This window comes from Punica granatum, unplaced genomic scaffold (assembly GCF_007655135.1).
Source record: "Punica granatum isolate Tunisia-2019 unplaced genomic scaffold, ASM765513v2 Contig00644, whole genome shotgun sequence".
Taxonomy (NCBI): domain Eukaryota; kingdom Viridiplantae; phylum Streptophyta; class Magnoliopsida; order Myrtales; family Lythraceae; genus Punica; species Punica granatum.
The window spans coordinates 23789-51213 of record NW_022204489.1 but is presented as its reverse complement, the minus strand read 5'-3'; the positions used below and the strand labels follow the sequence as shown (position 1 = coordinate 51213).

Here is a 27425-nt window from a genome sequence, read left to right as displayed (position 1 = left end):
GAAAGAATTTAGCTCTAACTTTTCTCATTGCTCAAATCTTGTCTTCTCCTGTTGAAATTGCCTTCATTCCTTGCTCAAATTGCCGATTGTAATCGTCCTCCATTGGTTGAAATTCCCGATTGTAATCATCGTCTTTAGAGCACTGTTATGTGCTGCTATCTACTTTGAACTCTATGTTGCTGCTCTGTCGTGCGTTGATGATGTTGGTATTGGCAATGAAGATTTGGATAACATTTGATCTGTTTGTTTATTCTATATTATGTTGTTAGTTTTTTATTTCTATTTCAAGACTTTGAGTTATGAACTGTGATTTGGTTTCCATATATATGCTATTTTTTTAATTACAAGTAGAATCTTAAGATTCACGATTCGATTGTATGATTCACGATTTTACGACTCTCGACCGATTTTAGTTAGAATTGCGATTCTGACAACCTTGATCCCAGCCAACCACTTCATATTTATATCAAAAGCAAATTTTAACATCTGCAAAGGATTATCTAGCGTGTTTTCCACAACTACCAAGAACAGCTAAACAAAATTTTACAGGTCGTAACTACTCGTAAGCATTCTATACATAGCTTGATACCGATGATATGTATGCAAGTCTAGCTACAAGTCTTCCATGCTAATCCTTGACGTCCAAGAAAAGTACTTCGATCCAGCTAGTCTAGTTTCCGACGCAGCAATCAAGCAAAGACGAAATTGACAATAGAGAGAAAACCTCTGAAATGTTATTCTTCAAAACATAGTCTTTTAACCCCAAATATAGCAAAAGAGTCTATAGCAAGGAAAATCCCTTAGTTGCCAACAACAAAAAAAAGCAAACTAGGCAAAATTAAAAGAAAATGATAAAAATAGAAAATATCTCAACTCTAGCGACGGTTCTTCCTCTTGAGCTTCTGTCTATGAACTCGGTCCATAAATTCATTGGCTAAATGATCCTTGTTAGTCCCCTACGCTTGAGAAAAACTCGACCTCGTGTTGTATGGAACATTAGGGTACAACGGCTCCTCTGAAGAATGAAAAGCATAAATATCCACCACGTTAAACGTCTTGGATATTTTCCTAGTATCCGACAAATCCACAACAAATGCATTATCATTGATCTTCTTTAGAATTTGATATAGACCATACTTCTTTGATTGCAGCTTGCTGTAAGTCCTAACAGGAAACCTCTCCTTTCGAAGGAAAACCATCATTTGATCTCCCACTTCAAAGACCCGCCTCCTACGATGTTAATCCCCAGCTACTTTGCATTTAAAATTGGTCTCCTCCAACTTCTACCTAAACATCCTGCCATTGATTAGCCAAATCCGCCAAGTCCAAGAGTTCTCAGCAATGTGATCAAGTTAACTGCATGTCATGGTGGCTTGGTATACATCACAGAGAATGGAGATTTCACGGTATAATAAACGCAGCCTGAGCAAGTGCAAAATAGCACCGCTTCAATCGATCCCCACAGATGTTGCGAATTAGATTCCTAAGGGTTCGGTTCACCACCTCGGTCTAACCATCAATCCGCGGGTGTGTAGTGCTGCTAAAGTTCAAAGATGAATCGAACAGTTTCCACAAAACCCTCCAGAAGTTAGGGGTATGCGGGTCCGGGTATCCTTTTTTTTCTTCATGATACCCGGACCCTACCCTGTAAAGGATAGGTTCTAAGATTTTGAAACCGGACCTTACCCAGTTGAGTCTCGGAACCCGAACCTACCCATAATCTATAATATACCACAGGTTCTGGGTATCCTATTGGAACTTGTAAATTTTTTTGTCCCATAAAATAAAACAGAAAATGTCTCATCCATAATTAGTTTTCATGCAAAACAGAATGTCGACGTAGATTTAGATTTTTTTTTTGAAAGAAATGACTATATTTTTTAAATATAGGAATATCTGAATATTACTATATATATATATATATATATAATGGGGGAAATCATTATTCGGCTCCGTTATCGATTTCAATTCTGGTTGTGGGTACCTTATATGCAAGAACCGGAATTGGAAACAGTTTTCACCGATTCCTTATTTTAATATTCGGACTCGATCCCATTTTTAATACGAGCTACCCGGACCCTACTATAATGGGTATTCGTGCACACCCATAGCAGAAATGGCTAAGAAATTTGTTGTCTCAATTAGAAGGGATGGATTTAAGCACACAATGCAAAAGAACAACCTCCTTGAAATTTTTTTTTGGCTATTTCATTTGCATCAGAAGTCTTCTAGCAGGGAATAAAGTGCGTCGTCTTGGAAAACCTTTTAACCACAACAAAAACACAATCCATCCCTCTTTGTGTTCGGGGTAACTCGAACACAAAATCCATAGACAAGTCCTCCCATATAAGCTCAGGAATAGATAAAGGCATGTACAAAGCCTGTATTCTGAGACTGCCCTTTTGCAATCTGACAAATGAACACCTCTGCACAAATCTGCTCACCACCCTCCTCAAATGGGGCCAACAGAACCTCTCCTCAACTGCAGCAAGAGTTTTGTCCCTGCCTACGTGATCGGTGATGCCTCTTCCATGCAAGTCTCTTATAAGCATCTCATGCTATGAGGACTTAGAAATGCAGAGCTTATTTCCTCGGATAAGAAAACCATCATATATATGACAGTCATCAACTGATTGGTTCACCAATCACTCTGCCCATACTCCATGAAAATCATCATCAATCTCATACAATTCTCGAGCAATATCAAATCCCACAACCTGCTTATCTCATTGTGATTAATAAATCTACATGCTTACTCAAAGCATCAACAACCTTATTCTGACTCCAACCTTATGCACTAGTTGGAAAGGAAACTTTTGCAGAAATTGAGTCCACCAAGCATCGATATTGCTACTAATGCGTTTCTAACTATTCAAATATTTCAGGGCATCATGATCATAACATAAAATAAACTCCTTATCGACTAGATAATACTCCTAATGCTTCAAAGAACACACCACGGAATAAAACTCCTTATTGTAGGTAGTCTATTTTTGTCGAGGCTCGTGGAGCTTCTTGCTGAAATAAGCCACATGTTTCTTCTTTTAGGAAAGAACAATGCCTATCCTGACCCCACTTGCATCACAGTCGTCTTCAAATCAAGCCTCAAAATCAGGTAGTGCCAAAACATTAGCAGTACACAATTTTTTCTTCAAAATAGCAAAGCTCGCACCGGCTTCATCGCTCTAGTGAAATTTATCTTTCTTCAGACACTTTGTAATGGGTGCAACAATGGTGCTGGAATTCTTGACAAAACGTCGGAAAAACGTTGCCAAGCCATGAATATTTCAAACTTCAGATATCATTCCAACGAACAGTAGCCTGTCGATCGTGAAGCTACACTTCTTCAAGTTCACATGTACCTTATTCTCCTGCAAAGTCATTAGTACCTTTCGCAAATGCAACATACGTTTCTCCTCTGACCGACGATAAATCAAGATATCATCAAAATAAACCAGAACAATCCTTCCATTGAAAATCTTCAACACTTGATTCATTAGCTGCATAAAAGCGCTAGGACCGTTGGTACGCTCGAATGGCATCACAAGAAACTCATACAAGCCATCATTCGTCTTAAAATCTATCTTCCACTTATCTCTAGCCTGATCCGAATCTAATGGTACCCGCTACAAAGATCAATCTTGGAAAACACCTTGGCACCATGCAGTCTATCGAGCATATCATTAAGTCTAGAAATCAGAAATCGTTAGCCCACAATAATTTTATTAATGGCTTGACTATCCATGCACATCCTTCAATTCTCGTCTTTCTTCGGTGGTAACAAGGCTAGGACAATATATGAGCGAATGCTTTCTAGGATATACCCCTTGCGCAGCAAATCCTCTAACTCCTCCTTCAAGATCTTTCTCTCCTTTGGGCTCATGCAGTAATGAGGCAAATTTGGCAGACTAGCACCAATGATCGAATCAATATAGTGTTGTATACCTCTCAAGGGAGGTAAGCCATCGAGTATATCATCAGGCATTACATCAATAAATTCATCTACTAAAGCCTTCACGCCAGTAGGATACTCCATGTCCTTCCCAATCTCCTGTACAGCCAACATCTGTTTCACAATAAGCACATGCACCTCTTTCGATTCCCTAACAGTTGCTTCCATTTCATGCGCTGAATGGGAGTGTGTAGAGAAAGTCCAACCGTCCACTTTTGAAGCTATGGGCCGTGGAACCCTCTATCATGGGCAGTAAAATGAATTTACTACCATCCCTCTTGAATCTATATGTATTATCCCTTCCATCATGTCGGGCTGCAACCTCAAACTGCCAAGGTCTACCAAATAACAATTGACAAGCATCCATATCGACAACATCGAAATAGACCTCTTCCTGGTATTTACTAATGGAAAAAGGCACCTTGCAATACTTAGTCACCTAAATTTTCTCTGATGCCTTGATTCGACCAATAGTGCACAGATAAAGATGCTTATTGGTTTGAAGTTCCAAGTGGCTCACAACATCCTTGCCAATAATATTTTCTAGCTACCACTATCGATAATAACATCAAATAGTCGACTAATGATAATGCACCTAGTTCGAAATAATTGATGTCGCTGGCTATAGTCATCTGGCTTCGGCGATAATATCATCCTCCTTACTATATAATTCTGTCATCACTATCAGTTTCCTCTTCGTACTCTTCTTCATCTCCATTGGGCCACAATAAATCTCTTCATCCTCCTCATCTTTCTCCACTATGTTGATTGCCTTATGGTGAGGCAATCACTGGATTAATGATTAGGTTGATAACACTTACATTGGGTTTGGCGGATTCCCGACAATCCTATTACTGGTAATCAACATTGCTTCGAGATAGATTACACTAATTAAATTACCAGTAATCCAACTTCATCGTATTTGGTATTTTAACTAACATTATCGGTAATATTATTTTATATATTTTTTATTTTATAATATTTATAAAAAATAAAATAGACTTCTCAAAATACCATCCATTTTCCCTTTCTTCTTCATTTCTTCTTCTTCGTCAAATCCTTAGCCACACTGCAACTACTTCCTCCGCCACTGCCAATAGCAACATATCTCTAGATTTTTTACTACTCTCCACCATTGCTTGCACCTTCCTTTTATGTTTCTTTTTTCTTTTTTCAATGTAGAGACTTCGAGTCAAAGAGCACCACTTTGATCGAAACCTCAGGTGCTTCAAATCGAACCAGAGCTGCTACAATCGAAGCATTGCTTCTTCCATTCAAAGCAGACGCTTTAATCGAAGCCTTGCTACTTCAATTTGAAGCTTCGAGGCTTCGATTGAAGCCACTGTGCTTCGATCTGAAGACTACTTCTTGGGTTTTTTCAGTCAAGAATAGTAGCGAGATTGGTGGCCATAGGGCTGGCGCAGCGCTGCTGGTGGCTGGACTAATGGTACTGGCGATGGCTGATGGACGGCCAGGGGCAGTAACAGTGAAGGTGACAACAGCAAGTGGGGTTGTGTGGAGAAAAAGATAATGATGAGATAGGTAATTTTGGACTTTAGAAAATTAGAGATTGCCACTAAGATGGTAATGCACATAGACACCTCTACCGGTGGGAATCTCCATTGCCACTTTGGTAGGAATGTGATAATTTACATTATCGGTAAGGGGTTTTTACCTAAAATGGCCCATGATTTGTCCGTTTTGTCAAATCTATCCTATGCTTTTTTTTGTCAAATTTATCCCATGGTTTACTTTTTGCATCAAATCTATCCCGGCGTTATCTTTTCCGTTGACATCTAACGGCAGTGTTGACGTGGCACGTGGAGAGATAGTGGGCCACACTTGCCACGTAGGCGCCGCGTCAGCACGGCCGTTAGATATCGACGGAAAAGATAACGCCGGGATAGATTTGATGCAAAAAGTAAACCATGGGATAGATTTGACAAAACAAAGCATATGATAAATTTGACAAAACGGGCAAACCATGTGCTATTTTAGGTAAATACCCCTATCAGTAATATGGTACAACCAAACATGTTAATGTAGTGGGCCCAAGCAATTTAAATGAAAATTGCTAGTAATGTGGATAGATTACCTTGTAAAACATACCTCCTTAAAGCACTTCTAAGGAGCTAGTTTGGCATAGGGATTTGCAGTTTCTCTTCTTCCCTGCGGTCAACTGCCTTCAGTTTCTTGTCTACGTTATTTTTATCATTACGCAAAGGGGCATCATTAGGGAACTTGCCCTTGTCATTAGGGGCATGAGAGCCTTCCCCGACATAATTCCTACGAGGATACTTGGATTTGTTCTTCTCCTGTAGCATCATCTCAGCTTTCAATGCTATATTTCTCGCCTCAGACAGTGTCCGCACCACCTACACGCCTATTTTCTCTAGTAGCGAACCTCAAGCCTCCCATATTTCGAGCAACCTGTTGACCTTCTGTCTCCCTTAAGTCATTCCTCTCTATTGACTTCATAAATTCAGCAGTGTAGTCATGTAGTTACTTCAAATCTTATTGCACTGTTGATACTGCTGATATAAAATTTGCATAATCATGAGGAAGAAAATCCCTCCACAACAATTGCTTCATCCTATACCGAGTTCTGAACGGTGCTTTTCCTTCCTGAAATTACCAAGACTGCAACCTTTCCCACCATGCAAATGCTTCACCCTTCAATCAACAAGCGATGAGCTTCACTTGCCTAGCTTTAGTATCTCCATATTCTCGAAAAATCGATCTATATCCGCAATCCAGTCCAAAAATTCTTCAATATTTAGGCTAACATTAAAATAAGGAATATCTACCTTCAATTGAAATTCACGGGAGTCCCAATCTTCGTAATCAGGCCTTTCACTCACGTATCTTACTGGTTCTTCTACTTCATCTAGAAATTCTTCTTTCGAATCTTCGATGTAAGCCTGTTACATATGCTCACGTGTTGGACCAAGCCAACTCAAGGCTGACCACGAACTCTCCATTCCTCAAGGCGTTGCCCTTAGCCATTCATATTCCTATTTACATTCACGTTTAGAGCATCGAGATGATCTGCAGTCTCTTCAAAGCGTAGTTCCAAATGCTGGAATTTGATATCCAGCCTTTGCTCCAAAATTGCCAACGCTCCCTCTTGATCTACACTAGATCAAGAGGCATTTGTCTTCTGATCACCATCAGAAGGACCATTGGTTGTCTTACTAGCATTGCCTACCATCGAATCGAGAGAGTCCGTCTCGCTCTAGCAGCGGCCACACAAAGACGAAATTGATAATAGAGACAAAACCTTCAAAACTTATATTCTTCAAAATATAGTGCCCAAAACATAGTCTTCCAGCCCTAAATATAACAAAAGAACCTATAGCAAGGTAAATCCCTTAGTTGCGAAAAATAGAATACTAGGCAAATTTAAAAGAAATTCCTAAAATATAAAATATCTCAACTCTAGTGATGGGTCTTCCTCTTGAGCTTGTCTATCAACTCGAGCCATAAATTCATTGTCTAAACGATCTGCGCTAGCTTCTAACTCACATGTAAAAGAAAAATATATACAGAGGGCGACGCGCATCTCAGTGAGTACTAAATTCCATAAGAAAATGAAGTATCAAATTTATTTATTTATTATTTATCAATAATTAACAATAATAACTTATACCAATTTGTATAATCAATTCATTACCAAAACATTTAAATAACAACCATAACTTACCAACATCAAATCTTAGTACCAATATCAAATTCAACATCAGTAAACTCATGCGAAATTTTAAAACAAAAAATTGACAACCATAGTGGTCACATTCCCTCACGACAGATTTATGATGGTACTGTGACCCTGCACATCTGATTCATAACTCCTCATATTATTTACCATAATTTGGGGCCGCCCATTATTCTTCAACGGCAGGAGTCTAGCGTTCATTTTATATCCCACCAGATCAACATTCTAGCATTCTTATTTATATTTCGTCGGATCATCGGTCTAACATTCTTCAGTATCCCAGGTTCAACGTCAAGAGTCTATTTTTTACATCTTGCTGAATCAACAATCACGCAGCCATCGATCGAATTGACTTACCTTCATCTTAACAAATAAACATCAAGATCCATCTAGTCTTTTAATTCCATTAATGTTGACTAAAATGAACTTCAATATATTTAGCCCGAATATAACCTCATTCTACTATGGAGTTGAGCACTCACAGAGCACCCAAAAATGAAACACTGAGTCGAGACTCGAGATGCACATTCTCAGTCTCTCTGGTCCCTATCCATCACAAGCATGAAGTTAGATAACCTAAGAAAGAGTAACATAACTTATAAGTATCTCTCAAATTTTTCCTTCCAAATTAGTAATGCCCCACTCAAACAAGATGTAGAAATTCTAGCCAATTGGTAATGAGCAATTTATGTCCAAATTCTGGAAAGGTCATAATCTAACACCAATAATACTCAAACTCCCCCATTGAAACATATTTCTATTGCCAATCACTTCAATCCAACAAATGCAGGAAGTTCAACATTTCATCACCAAAATAAAGCAACTTGATTAACAAGGAAAAAGACCGTTAGTAAACCCAAATATAAAATCAGTTTTCCATGCTTAATTAATCAACACTCGAAAACCTTTAATTCCTTCAACGTAGTGCTTTAATAAACTCGTATACTATCTAGTCCTTCACAAGAAATGACACGCAAGTTTATAAAGCGCTCAGAGAACAATACACACACATACACACGTATATATACATTCAAGAACACCTAGCTGAACTCCTAGATGTCGATTGAAAGGCATTTTAAAGCTCTTTGGTTCACTCAAGTACAATTTAACAGAAAAATAAACTTCAAATCGACTATCCTCAAACAAGAAAAGGGAATTTCAGTTGGTAATTAACCAACAACAAACACGAGACCAAGACAATGATTTCAGTGATATAAATAGCCAAAAAAGTGACAATTATCTAAGACAAGCTGAACATCACATCTGAAATGGCCTTTCCTATTTCTTAGCTTCCGGCCTACTTCATTCGTTGCTTCCCTCTTCGTAGATTCTTCCAAGAGTTGCAGCTGAAGTCCATCTCTTCGCACTCTCTCCCTCGCTATTCCCTCTGTTCCCGTTTGCATACACTGACCAATGGATAAAAAGGAAATTTCATAACACATACCCGAAATCAGTCAATACCCGAACAGAGTGTAGGGTTAAGCTCTTCCTTGTGAAACGATTTCCTATCTCTCTAGCTCTCCCTCCCTAATTATTCTCTCTCTCTGCTCTCTCTCTCTCTCTCTCTATTTTTGAGCTCGATTAAGGCAACACAAAAGTGCGGCGGTGGAAGTTTATTAGGAAGAAAGAGGCGGTGGAAGCTTGTCGGGAAGAAAGGAATAGAGTAAAATGGGCTAATTGGCCTAGCCCAATTAAAATAAATAGGCCCATATGTAAATACATCTATTATATATATATATATATATGTAAAAGTTATCATTAATACTTTGTAAGTACATTATTTATACATATCTTTCTAAATTCTATGTTCGATATAAGGAGAATATCGAGAAAATTAAATATGATTTTCGATATATACATTCGATGAAATAGTCTTAAAATAATCAGAACCTATTCCACAATGACTCAATTTGTCTTGACAAGTTTTCTCCATATACATACATGTTTCTCTTGGCCTTCATCATCTCCCTCTCCGTCTCTCTTCACCTCAACTCAAACCAATCTCTCAAGCTTTTCCGCTAGCTTTCTCTAGCCTATTAAAATCTCCATCCCGAGAGCCGCTCAATTCCATCCTAGCTCTAACTCAACAAATCAATATTAATCGCTTGAGGTTCTTGATATAGTGCAACTTAGGAGAGGTTCCGACTTCATTGCCCTTCCCACTGTGCACATTTGGCTCTTTCAAAATCCTAGCTAAGGTATTAACCCTCAATTTCATGTTTCATAGAACGGATGGTGATCCTGCCATCGAATTCATATATTTGTCAGCCGCCCTTGATTAATATTCGATTTTGTAGTTTCATAGTTAAATTCAACTATGTATACATTTGACCATGAATTAATATCATGGAAATGATGATAAAATGATGGGTGCTTTTTTTTTTTTCTTCTTTGGCCAGAAGTGAAGGCGCCATTTAATTATGTAACTATGTTATGTAACACATAACATAACAGAAAGCACTAAAGCAGTCCAGATTGTTTGGGTATCGTCTCCTGAAAAGCTGTTGGTGGTGATCTATTGAGGAAGGCCTACAACCTTCGGTACAAGCATTCATTGGAAAAAAAATGTGGCAGCTTACACCAGCGACGACATCCACAAGGCAAGCTCATGGACCATTCTTTTACATATTATCGGTCATTTGTGAAAATTCGGGTTAAACATTATTGTTGTTGTGCATAGCGCGTGCCTCTCGGTGGGCCTGGAGAGTGCATAGGGGTATGAGGGAAATGAGATAAACATGAGACCTCGAGGCTTAGATTCTGCGGAATGCCCTCAAAGACGATAGTTAATTACGAGGAAGATATAAGGATATTGAGCCCGATTGAGGAGTAATATACTTGAAATGCCAAGATCTCAAATGTCCATGTCGCCGAACCAATTGAGTAATTAGAAGTGTACCTGGATTAATTGAGGAAGCCATAAGTGAGCAAGAGACGGATAATCTGGTCTTCTAAGTCAATACGTTATGACGTGGAGTAATGTGACCTCAGAAGAGCTTCTATTTAACATATAATTCGGTTAAAAATCTCAAGACCCTTAAGTTATTATAATTTCTAAGTACTTGAGATTATTGTAATTTTTAATTATATTCATCATCAAATTAAAAATTACCTTATAGTCTCTGAACATTAGACCCCATACTATGCCGAGATATCGATAAGGCCCAACACTTTAAAATATAGGAAATCACTTAATCGGGCCAATAACAAAGATAATCTTAATACATAACTAATTAATATATATGTTAGACCGCAATTACTGAATCAAATCCAACAATCCCACTTTCCTCTCTCCCCTCTCTCTCCTCCAGATCTCTCCCATTTCTCCTCTCTCTCACACGTCTCTCTCCCTTCTCTCCTCTCTCAGCCCCCCCCCCCCCCCCCCCCCCCCCCCCCAATATCTCTCTCATCTCTCTTATCTCTGATCTTTAACTGAAAAAATAAGAATAGAAAGAAGAAAATAGAAAGGGAAGAAACAGGGGAAAGCCCTAAATCGGGCAGGGGAAGAAGAAGGGGGAAGACGAAAAGGGGATGAGCAAGGGGGCAGCGGCGACAGCCCTCCCGTCTGCCACCACCGGTGACGACTGCCCGGCGGCCCTCTCTCGTCAACAGCTCGCTCATCGTCTCCATCGAGTCCGAGTCGCACTTCATGTCTCTGCTATGCCTCACAACTTCGGCAGATCCGAGCTAGCTCACAGGAATTTCGGTGATCGGTCCTTAGCTCACTGTACCCATTGCTCGATCGCGCGGCGGCGGAGGGCGACCGAGAAGGGGAAGAGGGGGAAGAAGGGAAACAGGGCAAGAGCTTACTGAGCGAAGGAGGAGTTTTTACAGGCTAATTTTGCCAGTGCGGTTGCATCCTTGAGGGCCACGAAGGTGGTAGTGTTCCTTCCGAATCCAGAGAGGCACTGGGGACCGAAGTTACGGGCGGGCCGTCAGATCACAAGCAAGCACCTCTCTCACCTGGGCGCTGAAGCAGTGAATGGTTCCCTCAGACACCATGACAGTGAGGAGCCCGAGGATAAGCTACAAAAGACAGAGCACAACACCTTAGATTCGTGATCCGCACTTTGTTCTGTTGTTAATGTAACGCATCCAACTTAAATTAAGGCTGCGTCGAGTTTTGTATTTCTTTTCTAGTGCAATAAGTTATTGATTCCTGTGGCGTTTCTTAAGGCTCCTCCGGGAAGAAGACGAGGATGAAGCCCGTGCCCCAGATCTCGCTGCTGCTGCTGCTGCTCCGCTTCCTGAAGCCGATGCCGACCCCGAGCCGCCCTTGGTCGAGATGTCCATTGCTTTGCTGCTCCCCTGCGCATGAACTTGTGAACGCGAGCACGTGGGCGTGGGACACGCTACGTCACCAAAAACTAACGGTGTCAAGGAGGATAGACGGAATGCATTTGATTGCAGTAGATTGAATTTTTTATTAAAATATTGAAAATAAATATTTTGTACCAAAGTATTACCTTTTAAAAACTTTTTGTACCAAATATGTAATTTACCCTTGAATTAATGGGATTTTTTTTTTGGTTTATCCAGTTCCAAACCGAAATCGAACCAAAATTTTTGCGGTTCGGCTTGGTTCAATTTTAAGTTACTTCGATTCGATTTTCGATTTCCATTTTCGACAAAAAAGATTAGTTTAGTTTTGTTGGTTTGATTTGGTTTGAACCAAATGGACAATCGTAAGTGTCACTGCTATTTAAGCTTTTTATATTGGTTGAAAATGTATTAGTGGGTAAAAGACGGGCTCGTGGTGGGAAGTTGTTAACTTAGTGTGAAGGACTTGAAAATTTTTCTCGACATTCTTGACGAGTTTGGGAAGGGTTTGAAGGCGAAACCTTTTCAAATGGTTTGGATTTAAGAAGGATTCAGCAGTGCTAAACCCTGTCCATGAACATTGTTTATGACCTAATATGGACTTTAGCTAGGCCCCATGGTGCAAGTGGGTGCTACCATGGACCCTATGTGGGTCAAATGTGTTACGTGGACTAAAAGTGTGAAAAATGGACCTTAATTGGCCTATAGTGCTTAGTGCCAAGACATGGACCCTAAATGGGCCCAACTTGTGCCAAGTGGATTAATAAATGAGTGTGGCCAGGTCTTAGATAGACCAAGGGATAATACTATCCAATTACTATTGATGGATCTTAGATAGGCCTGAACTCATTTATATCTATCTAGCCCAATTAATTAGTCCAAGTCCTTATTCATGCAATTTGATCCAATGCTTTCTAGCCACTTTCCTAACCATTCCAGATAGCTAGCTAGCTCAATTAAATTGATTACAATGTGTGCTCTAAGATTTCATCATCTGCCAAACCCAGGGTTCTCACGAGAGTTACAATTCAAATCAAGTCAAGTAAAAATTCCTCACTTTTACCTCGAATCCCGCCCAAATAAGATAATTTGATCTTTTCTTTTCACAAATCCCGCCTGAGCTATCATGTACAATTCAAATCCAAAATAATTCAAATCCCGGTACTAGTACTCGTGTGTGAAATTCCATATCAAACTCAACGTCAATTACGAAAAGAATCTATATGGATCGGGCTTTGATTACTGAAAAATCATGGCAAAACGGATTTACAGTCGGATCAAGATGTGTTGGGTCGATTTTAATTTTCGAAAGGGAAAGGGAGGCTTGGACTGGCTCATTGGCCTTAAAATTGAGCCCAGCGGGCTCTCCCGTGCCTCGAATAGCTTGGCAACAAGGGAATGGATACGACCCGACCCAACAACTCGCCCGAGTGCAAAGGGTGTTCAGGTCAGTCGGTTCTGTCCAGAGCTGGCCAGCCCCTTTCCAGGCTCGATTCAGCACACTCAAACTCGTTTCACGCTTTACTTTGCGTGTTAAGTCAATACACGAGCTATTGCAGTTGATTCAAGCTCAATACACGACACAATTAATCCCGTTTTTATGCCAAATTCAAGTGATTAACTAGGTTAGTGTAAGGTGCAATCTAAAAACGACTTAAATCACAATAATCTACTAAAGTCACAGTCGAACATCATCAAATATCATCCAGCAACATCCAAGAATCATCATGAACACCAGATCCTGCTGCCCAAACCTACCATGAATATAATGGAATCATCGATTCTAACACGAATCTAACTCGAGTCAAGCAAGGATGCTCAAGCAAACCCGTGCCTATCCTCTTTGATGTCTCGGCCATGTGGGGTTATGGGGACCCAACAACCCCCCCTTTGTCCAATTTGTACTTTAATATCGGTTTCTAGCTCGATTTAAGCTCATTAAGACCGAAATTCAATTCTTAGACATAACCGATTTTAAGGTCGTCTTTGAAGTTTAAGCTGATTTAAGCAAGTATTGGAGTGGCCACTAAAGGATCAAGCATCAACCCACAGACAAATCGATCATCAAATATCTAGTCATGCTTTTAAGGGTAAAAAAAAGTACATCCCGAGTGGTTCTCGGGGATTTTGGCTCGCATGTTCTTTGGGTTGTTGCACACACTAATCTTGTTCATAAATGAGTTGGATGTCTCTTTAACTCGTGGCATACTTTGGCTTTGCATGATGATTATGAGTGCCTCATGGTCAATGCAATTTTAGTAGCCATATTCATTTCAGTTTGAAAAATGCAGTCCGACATTTTAGTAAGAACTGGTGGATCACCACCTAATCTACTGAGACAGCAAAGATCAAACGGAGTACTCTGTCTTTATCAACACAAAGAGAAATGAGCAAGTGACATATGAAGAGTTATACGATCAACACTCTCCATATGCATTGATAGTAGAACACAAAGGCAATCAAGATGAGAACTCAAGCAGCATTTTGTGATCTTCAATAGGGTTAATACATCTTTATGCAATATTCGTATAGGGTTTTATGCCAAAATGAGCAAGTGACATATGAAGAGTTATATGATCAACACTCTCCATATGCATTGATAGTAGAACACAAAGGCAATCAAGATGAGAACTCAAGCAGCATTTTGTGATCTTCAATAGGGTTAATACATCTTTATGCAATATTCGTATGTGTGCAAAGATGAGAATTGATTGAATGGAAGATCATAACTTCATTTATGTATAGAACGTAAACATATATATAGGACCGATTACATTAGTCTAAATACTAAGTATGCTAAAAGGGAATTATGCCAACTGACTAGCCAATATTACATCAACTATACAAAGAAACATCCAGTATCCTAAAGTATAGGAAGAGATATTGATGGAACAAATCTCGGGAAAAATCCCGGAAATATATTCCATATCTCATAATAGTATGCTCATTTATGTGATAATAAGTAGCTAGCGCGGGTGAGATTGATTGCAAGTGCTCCTAAAAGGTCTCTTCAACCATTCCCAAAACTGGTCCCGGCATCCAAAAGTTTGTTGGATTAACTTTACTATGAGAACGAGAAGACAATTTTGCCAGCTAAAGAGTTTGTTGGAGAATCCTCTGCAACGGATAATATGAATCAATAATTGGCAATGAGCTTGTCGGAAGATCCTCTGCACTGACGAAGAACAAGCTTCTCAGTGATCCAAGAAGTAAAAACGAGTCAACACACCAGTTTGATATATGCAGATATAAATCTCGAACTACTAATTGGAACAAGCCTTCAGTTTAGGCTTTCATTAAATGAAACGACAATTTGGAAACACCTACATTTTTATGTCCGTCTGATGTCAAGGCCCCTGAAATATGTCATCAGTCGAAGACAATAACTTTTAAGGTAAATTACCAGAGTTCCCATCTTTTGTCGCCGGTTTGGTGGTTTTCCTGCGAAAAGAAGAATGATCTCACTAGGAGTAGCAACACGTATCCTTATCTTTCGTGCATCCTTCATTCTAACAGTTTACTTCTTCCATATATACCTGTGGAAAGTTTACATCAAATAAACCTTCCCTTTCTACTGGGAAAGGAAATAACCAGACTGCTGATTTATATCACTTTCGCCATGCGATTCTATGCTCCTGTCATCATCCACTTAAACTGGATCCCTGGACACGCCCATTCGGGGGCAGTTGTAAGTGATTATCTCTTCCAAGGATAGGCACTCTAGAAGCGAATTGCCCAGACAGAAGCTCACCAATTTCTGTAAGGATGAGAGAACGACAGATCTAAACATAGAAATTACCTGACACAACTCTCTGCACTTCCTCCTGTTCCTTATTTTTTCTCGATAATATTATTTGGGTAAATAACCAAAAAAAGCACGTACTATTTAAACATTCCCTAGTATAGCACGAACTTTAAAAATTTTCTAAGAAAACACGAAGTTTCAAAATTATTCTTAATCTAGCATGCCGTGTCCTTCCGTCCAAACAAAACCGTCAAATGCTGATGTGGCCGTTAACTTTTCTACACGTGACCGTTATCCTTCACGTAAAGGCGGTTAAGGCAATTGGCGGGCCCTCCCCCCTCCCCAATATCCTTTTCCCTTCAAAACCTGTTCCACTTTCCTTCCTTCCTTCCTTCCTTCCTTTTCTTTTCTTTTTCTTCCGGGACTAGTCGACCATTTTTTTCTTCGTTTCTTTTTCCTTTCTCTTCGGTTCTCTTCTCTGCTTTTTGCACAGGTTGCTGGCTTGCTTCCCTGAGTCCAACCAGCTCCTCCCTGCAACTCTGTCCCAGTACCGAGCTGTCATGCCCATCATCTGCCTCTCCATCATCTTCACGCAAACGTGCCGTCCCGTCACCTCCATCAACTTCATTTTTTTCTGGCCTGCCCCAGCTCTGCAACTGCGGGAGTTGCTTCCCTTCCCCTGCGGCTCTTCTTCGGTTACAGCAAAGCAACCCTCACTCTCTCTCTGGACGCCATCCTGCTACATCAGTCAACAGACAACCTTGCCTATTCCCTGCTCTGAACCGAATGAGACCAGATCACAATCACCAACCTCTCTCTCGTTCTCTCTCTATCTCTTCCTCTCTGGACACCAGAAAACAGAGACATCTCCCATCACCTCTCGACCCTGAGCTTGACCATCAGCTCCTCTACATCATCAACATCAATCTCTACTGCTCTCTTCTTCTCCGACTTCCTCCTCCAACTCCCGGGTATTAGAAGACTCTCGGCTGTGTGCGCACCCGAATTTCATCTCGTCGGGGCACGCGTGCGCGCGCCTATGCAACGCGACTTGGGAGTGTCCACCTTCCCGGGGACGCACGACGGACGCACATGAGAAGGAGTCGCCACTTGCCATTTTACGACCCGAAGGTCGAGGGCCGACAAATTACCCGGGTCTAGGGGTACGGGGTACACCTAATTGCTAAGGCATATGGTCTGCGAAACCTGAGATTCCGAATTCGGGGGTTCTGTTACATGCGAGCCTATATCTCGCATGCCCTATCGGTACTCTAGCTTGTCTAGGCTTGCCATTTTTTATTTAATTACCGCTTAATTAAGTTCCGCTCATCTTACGCGTTTTGACACCGTAAATTCGAAGAAACACTCCAACCGTCCACTCTCCGACCAGGATTCTTACATGAATAAATGTACAACATAAATCCTTATATTGTCCTCTCAAATAAATAAAATACAAATTATAACAACTGAATCCCGGTCGAATCGCGTTCGATTATTATTCCACTCGTGCTCACCGTGTGGTTTGAAAGACTGGAATTGAAATTAAGATGCGCGCTCAGTGTTAGGGGGTTAGACCCTGTGATCTACGGTTGGGGCGTTGGACCCCCTATGAATCGTATCCTAAGGGATCGGGCTCGATCCGCATAACAAAACAAGTGCAATAATGTAACAAAACGGGCATAAATAAGCAAACAATTGGGTTTTATTATTGCCGAATTTACGTGAATTAACCAATTATTAACCGGGGTATCTTGGCATGCAAATCCTACCCTAAACAGACAAAGTGGGTACAAGGTGTGAAATCGATCTAGGATTGCCTCGGGAAGGTATTTCGCACTTGGGATTATTTTCGAGGACTTGACGTACGTGACGTCTGTTGTCAAATCTTATGTTTGTGGGTTGCTTTTAGAATTGTTCTATGTTGTGACACTATGGTTGTTACAAGTTATTACCGAATATGGATTCTGCTCGTAAGTCCTAGAACCTAACGCCTATCCCGCTATTGCCCGTTTTTGTCTTAACCAAGTATATAATTAGTCCGGTGTTTGTATTTTGAGCCAATCCACCCGAATTAACTACCCGAGACTATGCTAAAATAACAAAAACTCATCGATCGGATAGAGCGGGCTATGCAGATGAAGCTGCGCCTAAACAGGTAGCCCATCCCTACCCTGATACCGTAGCGTTTTTATTATTCTAATCCTAGGGGTGTCGCTAGGTTGCAAATAGACGATTTTGCCCTTGATGTGGAAATTATTTTCGGAAAAGAGATTACGCGGTACGGGCCGCCTCGGCCTGTGACCGGCGCTAACCGATCCCCTGAACCTTCCAGGGTTGTCAAGAACCCCGGAAAACCAAAAGATAGGTTAATTTTTCCGGAAGTGATCTAAGAAGAACTTCCACGTCCCGACCTGAGTTTCCTGAAATCAGGTGAGGCCTCGAGTCAAGACGCGCAAGTCCTTCCTAGACATCCATGTCACATCGAACTACGTGTCTCGAGTTTTATAAAATTTGCAAGTTTTGAGAAGGGCACCAACGCATGTTTGCAACCTATCGACGCGTGTTACCGGTTTATTACCAATTCGTACAAAATTATTAGGGCCAAGTGAATTAATTAATCGTGTGAACGTCCAATTACCCCGTTAGTGAAATTATTGATTAAATTAATTAATGTTTTGCCAAATGCTCTAAATGTTTGGGTTTCGGACCGTCGAGCCGATCATTGATGAACCGTCCGATGCGAATCCTAATTCCCGATCACCTTAGGACTTAAAAATTAATTTTAGGTCGAGTTTGCATGATTAATCCGATTCATGTGAGGTTTCGATTTAAACGATAATGAAGCATTTTAAGCACGGATCAATAGCATATTACCACATCAAGCACGGCCAACATACAAATATACATAACCGATGCCGCCATGATCATGATAAACACATACAAACATGCACGCAAACACGATAACAACGAAATCGATAAAACGGCACCGATTCATGGAAAGCGGAAAATCATGCAAAGCACACACGTTATCATGCCGTATACATATAATTACAAGAATAAAATATTTAAACATGGCACACACGCTGTCGGTTGGTGATCCAAGTAGGAAAGGGCTGGATGTCTTTGGAAAATGTTCAGGACTGATTTGAAAATTCCGAAAAGTTAAGGGACTGATTTGCAAATTCCGAAAAGCTCAGGGACTGATGTGAAAATTCAAAAAGTTCGGGGACTAATGTGAAAATTCCGAAAAATTCAGTGACTGATTTGAAAATTGCAAAAAGTTTAGGGACTGATTTAAAAATTCCGAAAAGTTCAGGACTGATCTGAAGATATTAAAATAATCGGGACTTGACTGGAAACAATTTTAAAATTCAGGGCAGATGAAAAATAAAAATTGCGTCCTCTGTACTGAAATGAGACAAAACGAAAAGTTTGTAAAATCGAGCTTGAGACAAATCCGATCACCCGCACAGCCCAATAACATTCATTTCGCATCATATTCATCCAAGTAAACATTAATATTCAGAAGCGGAGTCCTAAACATGCCACTAAGTTGGGGATTTACCTAGTTCGGGAGATTGGGGGTGAATCTGTAAAATAAAAAAATTTAAAAAATTTAAAAACGCCGGACGGGTTGGGCTGCTAGAGGGGCCGGATTGGGCCGGATTTGGCCAAACTGGGGTATCGGGCCGAACTGGGCCTTTGGCTGCTGAACTGGGCCGATGAGGGCAGACTGGGCCTGACTGGACCGCGGTTAGTGGGCCGGACCGGACCGCGATGGCTGGGCTGGGCTGGCGTGCGTTGGCCGAGCTGCTGGATGGCGTGCCTGTTCAACCCGAAAAAGAGAAACCGACCCGGTTAGCAGAACACGGAAACTCAGAGGGAGAGAGGAGGCGGTTCGGCGGCCGAGCCGTGGGCGAGGCAGACTCGAGCTGCGGGTTCGGCGAGGGAGCTGGAGGTTTTTTTTTTTTTCGGCCGTGGGCGAGCTGCGGGTCTCGGCGTGAGGTCGAGCTGTGGATCTCGGCGGAAAGTCGGGCCGGGATTTTAGAGAGAGTTCGTGAGCTGAGGGGGTTCGAATCCGGGAGCTGAGGGAGAGCGTGGGCTGTAGGAATTTTTCCGAGAGAATCGATGAGCTTCCGGGATTTTTTCGTCTGTCCCCCCCCATTTTTCGTGTGAGCTTCCGGTTTTGTTCCGGAATCGAGAGAGAGAGAGAGAGAGAGAAATCGCGTGCACGAAATCCATTCGCGTGTGAAGAGGAAGACGTTGGCGTGTGCAGAGGAGTTGGCGTGTGGCAGGCTCGGGTGCAGCGGCGCGGGAGGCTCGGGTCCGTCCCTGCCAGAAGGGAGAAGAAGAAGGAAAGAAAAGAGAAAGAAAAGAAGAAAAGAGGAAGAAGAAGAACAGGAAAATAAATGATGAAAGAGGAGCAGCGGTCAGAAGTCAGTGACTTCTGACCGTTGCTGACTTTTTTTTTTTTTTCGAATTTCAAAATCGACGCGCGTATAAATTTAAAAATCTCGTCTTCTTGATCGGACGTCGGAAAAATAATTCGAGACCGCCATCACGCTTCGAAAAATTTGATGATCGATATTACGCGATAAAATTATTTTCAATCTCGAATTTTGTCCCGAATTTTGAAAATTGACGTCGATGCACGCGAAATTTGAAAACGTCCCAAAGTAGTATTATTTTTGAAAAATCATAAAATTGGTGCTAGATTAGGAAAATGTGCTATCTCCGAAAAGTCGTGAATACTCGGGTAATTAATCGAAAATACTTCCCTCACGGGCGGCAAAAAAACGACGATTCTGCCCCTCTGAAGCCGGTGGACCAAAATTGGGTGCTGACAGCTTGCCCCTCTTTGGTTGCGTGCTCGGATAGAGGGTGCAGCCAAAGATAATGAGAAGCACCCGTTCGGTCTAGACGACCACCTGGCCATTCAGACGCAACGGACTTGTTTGTGGGAGGAAAAAGACAAAGGAGTCATGGCAAGCAAATGCAGGGCTAAAGTTCGTAAAGCAATAAATGTGAACACGAAGTCCTAAAAGCGATAAAGGTTTACACGAAGTCCGGAAAGCAGTAAAAGTGAACAAGAATTTTAAAAAGCAGTAAAGGTGGACACGAAGTCCTGGACGCAGAGTCCGAAAAGCAGTAAAGATGGACACGGAGTCCTGGACGTGGAGTCCGAAAAGCAGTAAAGATGGACGCGGAGTCCGGGACGCGGAGTCCGAAAAGTAGTAAAGATGGACACGGAGTCCTGAACGCGGAGTCCGAAAAGCAGTAAAGATGGACACGGAGTCCTGGACGCGGAGTCCGAAAAGCCGTAAAGATGGACGCGGAGTCCGAAAAGCAGTAAAGATGGACACGAAGTCCTGGACGCGGAGTCCGAAAAGCAGTAAAGATGGACACGGAGTCCTGGACTTGGAGTCCGAAAAGCAGTAAAGATGGACGCGGAGTCCGAAAAGCAGTAAAGATGGACGCGGAGTCCGAAAAGTAGTAAAGATGGACACGGAGTCCTGGACGCGGAGTCCGAAAAGCAGTAAAGATGGACACGGAGTCCTAGACGCGGAGTCCGAAAAGCCGTAAAGATGGACGCGGAGTCCGAAAAGCAGTAAAGATGGACACGAAGTCCTGGACGCGGAGTCCGAAAAGCAGTAAAGATGGACACGGAGTCCTGGACTTGGAGTCCGAAAAGCAGTAAAGATGGACGCGGAGTCCGAAAAGCAGTAAAGATGGACGCGGAGTCCTGGACGCGGAGTCCGAAAAGTAGTAAAGATGGACACGGAGTCCTGGACGCGAAGTCCGAAAAGCAGTAAAGATGGACACGGAATCCTGGACGCGGAGTCCGAAAAGCCGTAAAGATGGACGCGGAGTCCGAAAAGCAGTAAAGATGGACACGAAGTCCTGGACGCGGAGTCCGAAAAGCAGTAAAGATGGACACGGAGTCCTGGACGCGGAGTCCGAAAAGCAGTAAAGATGGACACGGAGTCCGAAAAGCAATAAAGATGGACACGGAGTCCTGGACGCGGAGTCCGAAAGCAGTAAAGATGGACACGGAGTCCTGGACGCGGAGTCCGAAAAGCAGTAAAGATGGTCGCGGAGTCCGAAAAGCAGTAAAGATGGACACGGAGTCCTGGACGCGGAGTCCGAAAAGCAGTAAAGATGGACGCGGAGTCCGAAAAGCAGTAAAAATGGACACGGAGTCCTGGACGCGGAGTCCGAAAAGCAGTAAAAATGGACACGGAGTCCTGGACGCGGAGTCCGAAAAGCAGTAAAAATGGACACGGAGTCCGAAAAGCAGTAAAAATGGACACGGAGTCCGAAAAGCAGTAAAAATGGACACGGAGTCCTGGACGCGGAGTCCGAAAAAGCAGTAAAGATGGACACGGAGTCCTGGACTCGGAGTCCGAAAAGCAGTAAAGATGGACACGGAGTCCTGGACGCGGAGTCCGGAAGGCAATAAAGATGGACACGGAGTCCGAAAAGCAGTAAAGATGGACACGGAGTCCGAAAAGCAGTAAAGATGGACACGGAGTCCGAAAAGCAGTAAAAATGGACACGGAGTCCTGGACGCGGAGTCCGAAAAGCAGTAAAGATGGACACGGAGTCCTGGACGCGGAGTCCGGAAGGCAGTAAAGATGGACACGGAGTCCTGGACGCGGAGTCCGAAAAGCAGTAAAGATGGACACGTAGTCCTGGACGCGGAGTCCGAAAAGCGGTAAAGATGGAATGTAGAAGCAATGACTAATGTTGGGGGACGACGCAGGGCGCCGGAGGGCGAAGGCCATGATCCGTTGGATTCGAGCTCATATTGTGCTTATGACGGTGCCGTGGCAAGCGTTGTTCGTCGCTTGTCGCAGGATTGGGCGTTGTGTGTCTCCTTGAGGGTCATCCGCTCGGATTGGGATTTCGTCTTGTCGCATAAGGCAGACATGAGTCCGTCAGGAAGAGACACCTTTCAGGATCCGAATGCTCACACCTGCACACAAGGAATAGCGGCTAACGGTCGTTGTCAGTCACGCAATACCGCTGGAATTACGATGTGCAAAGGAAATCTATGTAGTGATGCTTCGGGGATTTGGACACAGTGGCCATTTGAGGGGCGGCCGTGTCCCCGAATGTGACATGTACTTGACTAAAAGAAAGGCTTTTTTACAAGGAGGGGCATGGCCCGCAGAGTTTTGAGTAAAGGTAAAGGGAGGGATCTTTAGGATCCTCCAAATTAAGGATACGACGATTCGACCCCATTTCGAGGCATGTCTCGAGCTTGGAGAGTCGAAGAGAGTTTGCTTGCGTCGAGGACTGCCGAACCACTACTAGCTGTAGCTTCACGCGAAGTGCCGCTGTTCTTTCGTGGTCAAGCCGACAATTGCCCCTAATTTTTGCCTAGGCCGTAAGATGAGTAACGAACTAGCGGGGTATTTTATTTGACTTTTCTCACATGAGTGCTCACCTTTTGCTACGATCGCCCATGTCCGGGTCTGATCGCACTTCTCGGTTCCTCTAACTTTTGCCTAGACCGCCCTTTGCGGGTTTTCGGCCAAGCGAGAAATTGATTTGCGCTCTCCTTTTGCCACGACTCCCCTTTGCGGGATTTTAAGTCGTGCCCCTCGTTCCCTAACTTTTGCCTAGGCCGCCTCAAGGAGGTTTTCGACCTAGCGGGAAAATTATTATTTTTCTCTCTGAAGTATCCTTAGATGAGAAGAATTGAATGGACAGGACACGTGCGTGATAAATAGAAAATGTGGTGAGGTGAAATGGCACAGAGCCCAAAGGAAGACAGAGGAAGATAAGGGCCTGGACGGTAGCCTGAAACCTCCGAGAACACAAAGAAACCGCCGGATGACAAAGAGGCCATTAAGGGTAGTACTTCTTAAGGGCATCGGCATTGACCGGGAGTGCGTTTTCGGTCCCGTCCATATCGCTTAGGATAATTGCCCCTCCGGAGAAGACTTCCCTGACGACGAAAGGTCCATCATACTTGTATGCAAACTTGCCCCGAGAGTCAGGTGTGATGTGCAAGACCTTTCGTAGGACGAGATCACCGGGGCGGAATTCGCGGTGGCGAACCCTTGCATTGAACGCTCGAGCCATTCTTTGTTGGTAGCATTGACCGTGGCAGAGTGCTGTTAGTCGTTTCTCGTCAATGAGATTGAGCTGTTCGTAGCTCTGCTTCGCCCATTCTGCTTCTTCGAGCTTGGACTCGGCGAGGACCCTCATGGAGGGAATCTCCACTTCGATTGGGAGGATTGCTTCCATGCCGTAGACTAGGGAGTACGGAGTTGCCCCGGTTGAAGTGCGGATGGACGTTCGATATGCCAAGAGCGCAAAAGGGAGCATCTCGTGCCAATCCTTATAGGTCACCGTCATTTTCTCGATGATCCTCTTGATGTTTTTGTTCGCAGCCTCCACCGCACCGTTCATTTGGGGACGGTATGGTGTGGAATTGCGGTGGTGTATTTTGAATCGCTCACAAAGCTCATCGATGATCCTGTTGTTCAGGTTCTTAGCATTGTCGGTGATGATTGTTTCGGGGACTCCATATCGGGCGATGATGTCGCGCTTAAGGAAACGTGCCACGGCATTTGCGGTGACCGAAGCGAGCGTTATGGCCTCGATCCACTTGGTGAAGTAGTCAATTGCCACCAAAATGAACATGTGTCCATTGGATGCTTTGGGATTGATAGGGCCGATCACGTCAATGCCCCACATTGAAAAGGGCCACGGGGCCGCCATCGGGCGTAGCTCATTGGGGGGTGCTTTGATCTGATCGGCATAGACCTGGCACAAGTGGCAGTGTCTGACGTGTTTGGCGCAGTCGGCCTCCATGGTGGACCAAAAGTAACCTAGGCGCATGAGTTTCTTGGTGAGCATGAGACCGCTCATATGGGGTCCACAACTCCCTTCATGTATCTCTCCCATGAGGCGTTGTGCCTCGTTTTCGTCAACACACCGGAGTAGCGTGGCGTCGAAGGAACGGCGGTAGAGAGTCTCTCCGCTCAGGAAGTAATGCGCTGTGAGTCGCCTAAGTGTTTTCCGGTCCCGACGGTTGGCAAATGTCGGGTATTGGCCAGTTTGCAGAAAATGTTTGATGTCTTCGTACCATGGCTGTTCATCGGTCGCCTCGATTGTGTCGCAGTAAGCCGGGCCTTTGGCAATCTCGATCTCAAGTGGCTCGATGAGGTTTTCTTTTGTGATGCTCACCATTGATGCCAGTGTCGCAAGTGCATCTGCAAACTGATTCTTGATACGTGGCGTGTAGGTGAACGAGATTTTCTCGAAGTTCTCCGCTAACTCCTCGAGATACTCGTGGTATGGTACTAACTTTGCGTCTTTCGTCTTCCATTGCCCTAACGTTTGGAAGATTGTGAGCATTGAATCTCCGAACACTTCTAGCTCCTTCACCTTGAAATCAATCGCTGCTTGCAAGCCAAGGATGCATGCCTCGTATTCGGCCACATTATTGGTGCAGAGAAAATTAACTTTTGCTGCAATCGGGTAATAACGTCCGTCCGGGGATATCAGCACTGCGCCGATACCAGAACCGGTGGAATTCACCGCGCCGTCGAAATACATCTTCCACGCGGTCCCATCCTCCTCCTCATCTACTCGGAGGATCCCTTCGTCTGGAAAGTCGGAGTTGATCGGCGTGTCATCCTCGATGGGAAATTCCGCCAAATGGTCTGCAATTGCTTGCCCCTTGACTGATGTGCGGGGCACATACTCGATGTCGTACTCCGTCAGTTGACAGCGCCACTTTGCAATGTTCCTCATGGAGGATGGGCTACCAAGTAGATATTTCAGGGGATCCGCTTTCGACAGCAAGCGGATAGTGTGATAGAGGGTGTACTGTCGAAGTCTCTGCATGACCCACACCAGTGCGCAGCACATCTTCTCAATCTCCGGGTAATTGGATTCCCCTTCAGTAAACTTCTTGCTCAGATAGTAGATGGCATGTTCTGCGCGTGTGGACTCATCTTCTTGTCCCAGCATGCACCCCAATGATTGCCGGCGCACCGTCAGGTAAAGAATGAGAGGTCGACCTGGCGTGGGCGGGACCAACACCGGCGACTGAACTAAGTATGTCTTAATATCGTCAAAGGCCTTCTGACAATCGTCGTCCCATTCAATTGCTGCATTTTTACGAAGCAGCCGGAAGAGGGGTTGACACTTATCTGATAAGTTCGCGATGAAACGCGCGATGTAGTTCAGTCGTCCTAAGAAGCTCCGTACCTCGCGCACTGTTGATGGCGGAGGTAACTCCCTAATCGCTTTCACCTTGTCAGGATCGACCTCGATGCCTCGTTCGCTGACCACAAATCCTAGCAGTTTTCGGATTTCGCGCCGAATGTGCACTTGGCCGGGTTGAGCCTAAGCTTGTACTTCTTGAGACGTTCGAAGAGACGCCTCAGATTGACGAGGTGATCCTCTCCCTCCTTGGACTTTGCGATCATGTCGTCGACGTAGACCTCGATCTCCTTATGCATCATGTCGTGGAAGAGCGTAACCATTGCCCGTTGGTAGGTTGCCCCGGCATTTTTGAGCCCGAAGGGCATGACCTTGTAGCAAAACGTGCCCCACATCGTGATGAAAGTCGTTTTGATCTTGTCGTCTTCAGCCATCCGGATTTGGTTATACCCCGAAAAGCCATCCATGAAGGAGAACTGATTGTGGCGCGCGGTGTTGTCGACCAAGACGTCGATGTGAGGCAGAGGGAAGTTGTCTTTAGGACTAGCCTTGTTGAGGTCCCGATAGTCGACGCAAACCCTGACCCTTCCGTCCTTTTTCTCCACGGGCACGATGTTTGCCACCCATTCAGAGTAATTGCAGACTTCTAGGAATCCCGCATTTATCTGCTTGACGACCTCCTCCTTGATGCGGAGGAGAAGGCCGGCTCGCTGCCGCCGTAGGTGTTGCCGTTTGGGCGGGAAGTTCTCTGTATCGAGTGGGAGAGAGTGCTTGACTATCGACGGATCTAAGCCCGGCATGTCGGCGTAGGACCAGGCAAAGACCTCTTGGTACTCCTTCAAGAAATCGATCATCCGAGCTCGTTGTGTTGGATCGAGGCCCGTCCCGATCTTTAGCGTGCGAGGTTCCTCTTCAGTGCCTATGTTGATTTCTTCTGTTGGCTCAACTGAGGTGAGTTGACGGTTCTCGAGGCGGTGCAAACTCTCCTCTATCTCAGGCACTCGACCGTCCTCGTCGAGCCCTTCCCCGAAGTATATGGGTTGGGGCTCTTCGAGGAGTTCTTCGGATGGGTTCGAATCGACGCGTCGAAGATTTGGATTCGAGTGGAGCCTGGAAATTTAAACGAGTCGTCTTAGAAATATTTAAAGTGCTGCGAATGAGTAAGAGAGAAGGAAACGAAGGAGACACGAGAATTCAAAAATGCATGTAGGGATTTCATTGAAGGTGGGAACATTGATGCCATAACAAAAACCCCTCTTCCGTCGTGTGGCTTATGACTTTGCCGACACGCGGGAAACATCGTCTACAAAGATAGCCTTACACATCGGCGATTACAGCCGAGTAGCGCGGGACTGAGGTCCAGTTGTTGAGCTCCTCATTCTCCTGCGCGAGGCGGATGTAGACCCCTGAAGGAGTCTCCTCGGTGACGGCGTATATGCCTGGCAGATCGACAAGCGCGTCGTCTAAATCCGAGGAGGGGCCGTCAAGAGTACCTCCGACGATGTGCT

General features: G+C 43.8%; 1 long non-coding RNA gene across 1 annotated transcript; it reads left to right on the top strand.

Moving 5' to 3' along the window:
- The first annotated feature begins 11081 nt into the window (after positions 1-11081).
- On the top strand, positions 11082-12201 carry LOC116191987. Its single transcript, XR_004153990.1, has 2 exons — positions 11082-11753; positions 11844-12201. It is a non-coding gene; the product is annotated as an uncharacterized LOC116191987 (long non-coding RNA).
- The last annotated feature ends 15224 nt before the right edge of the window (positions 12202-27425 follow it).